Source organism: Mus caroli, unplaced genomic scaffold, assembly GCF_978045245.1.
Source record: "Mus caroli unplaced genomic scaffold, Mus_caroli_1 scaffold_25, whole genome shotgun sequence".
NCBI lineage: Eukaryota > Metazoa > Chordata > Mammalia > Rodentia > Muridae > Mus > Mus caroli.
The window spans coordinates 1,257,267-1,260,340 of NW_028227280.1; positions in this window are offsets into that span (position 1 = coordinate 1,257,267).

Here is a 3,074-nt window from a genome sequence, read left to right on the forward strand (position 1 = left end):
ACTATGTACTACACTGTGTGTTTCTTATATTCTAAGTTTTTCAGTGCAACTCACTCATATAATATGTACTACACTGTGCTTTTCTTATATTCTAAGTTTTTCAGTGCAACTCACTCATATACTATGTACTACACTGTGCGTTTCTTATATTCTAAGTTTTTCAGTGCAACTCACTCATATACTATGTACTACAATGTGCGTTTCTTATATTCTAAGTTTTTCAGTGCAACTCACTCATATACTATGTACTACACTGTGCATTTCGTGTAATGCGGGTTTTTCAGTACATTCTAAGTTTTTCAGTGCAACTCACTCATATACTATGTACTACACTGTGCGTTTCTTATATTCTAAGTTTTTCAGTGCAACTCACTCATATACTATGTACTACACTGTGCGTTTCTTATATTCTAAGTTTTTCAGTGCAACTCACTCATATACTATGTACTACACTGTGCGTTTCTTATATTCTAAGTTTTTCAGTGCAACTCGCTCATATACTATGTACTACACTGTGCGTTTCTTATATTCTAAGTTTTTCAGTGCAACTCACTCATATACTATGTACTACACTGTGCATTTCGTGTAATGCGGGTTTTTCAGTAAATTCTAAGTTTTTCAGTGCAACTCACTCATATACTATGTCCTACACTGTGCGTTTCTTATATTCTACGTTTTTAGGTGCAACTCACTCATATACTATATACTACACTGTGCATTTCGTGTAATGCGGGTTTTTCAGTAAATTCTAAGTTATTCAGTGCAACTCACTCATATACTATGTACTACACTGTGCGTTTCTTATATTCTAAGTTTTTCAGTGCAACTCACTCATATACTATGTACTACACTGTGCATTTCTTATATTCTAAGTTTTTCAGTGCAACTCACTCATATACTATGTACTACACTGTTCGTTTCTTATATTCTAAGTTTTTCAGTTCGACTCACTCATATACTATGTACTACACAGTGCGTTTCTTATATTCTAAGTTTTTCAGTGCAACTCACTCATATACTATGTACTACACTGTGCGTTTCTTATATTCTAAGTTTTTCAGTGCAACTCACTCATATACTATGTACTACACTGTGCGTTTCTTAAATTCTAAGTTTTTCAGTGCAACTCACTCATATACTATGTACTACACTGTGCATTTCGTGTAATGCGGGTTTTTCAGTAAATTCTAAGTTTTTCAGTGCAACTCACTCATATACTATGTACTACACTGTGCGTTTCTTATATTCTAAGTTTTTCAGTGCAACTTACTCATATACTATGTACTACACTGTGCGTTTCTTATATTCTAAGTTTTTCAGTGCAACTCACTCATATAATATGTACTACACTGTGCTTTTCTTATATTCTAAGTTTTTCAGTGCAACTCACTCATATACTATGTACTACACTGTGCGTTTCTTAAATTCTAAGTTTTTCAGTGCAACTCACTCATACACTATGTACTACAATGTGCGTTTCTTATATTCTAAGTTTTCCAGTGCAACTCACTCATACACTATGTACTACACTGTGCGTTTCTTATATTCTAAGTTTTTCAGTGCAACTCACTCATACACTATGTACTACACTGTGCGTTTCTTATATTCTAAGTTTTTCAGTGCAACTCACTCATATACTATGTACTACACTGTGCGTTTCTTATATTCTAAGTTTTTCAGTGCAACTCACTCATATACTATGTACTACACTGTGCGTTTCTTATATTCTAAGTTTTTCAGTGCAACTCACTCATATACTATGTACTACACTGTGCATTTCGTGTAATGCGGGTTTTTCAGTACATTCTAAGTTTTTCAGTGCAACTCACTCATATACTATGTACTACACTGTGCGTTTCTTATATTCTAAGTTTTTCAGTGCAACTCACTCATATACTATGTACTACACTGTGCGTTTCTTATATTCTAAGTTTTTCAGTGCAACTCACTCATATACTATGTACTACACTGTGCGTTTCTTATATTCTAAGTTTTTCAGTGCAACTCACTCATATACTATGTACTACACTGTGCGTTTCTTATATTCTAAGTTTTTCAGTGCAACTCACTCATATACTATGTACTACACTGTGCGTTTCTTATATTCTAAGTTTTTCAGTGCAACTCGCTCATATACTATGTACTACACTGTGCGTTTCTTATATTCTAAGTTTTTCAGTGCAACTCACTCATATACTATGTACTACACTGTGCATTTCGTGTAATGTGGGTTTTTCAGTAAATTCTAAGTTTTTCAGTGCAACTCACTCATATACTATGTACTACACTGTGCGTTTCTTATATTCTAAGTTTTTCAGTGCAACTCACTCATATACTATATACTACACTGTGCATTTCGTGTAATGCGGGTTTTTCAGTAAATTCTAAGTTTTTCAGTGCAACTCACTCATATACTATGTACTACACTGTGCGTTTCTTATATTCTAAGTTTTTCAGTGCAACTCACTCATATACTATGTACTACACTGTGCGTTTCTTATATTCTAAGTTTTTCAGTGCAACTCACTCATATACTATGTACTACACTGTGCGTTTCTTATATTCTAAGTTTTTCAGTGCAACTCACTCATATACTATGTACTACACTGTGCGTTTCTTATATTCTAAGTTTTTCAGTGCAACTCACTCATATACTATGTACTACACTGTGCGTTTCTTATATTCTAAGTTTTTCAGTGCAACTCACTCATATACTATGTACTACACTGTGCGTTTCTTAAATTCTAAATTTTTCAGTGCAACTCACTCATATACTATGTATTACACTGTGTGTTTCTTAAATTCTAAGTTTTTCAGTGCAACTCACTCATATACTATGTACTACACTGTGCGTTTCTTATATTCTAAGTTTTTCAGTGCAACTCACTCATATACTATGTACTACACTGTGCCTTTCTTATATTCTAAGTTTTTCAGTGCAACTCACTCATATACTATGTACTACACTGTGCGTTTCTTATATTCTAAGTTTTTCAGTGCAACTCACTCATATACTATGTACTACACTGTGCGATTCTTATATTCTAAGTTTTTCAGTGCAACTCAATCATATA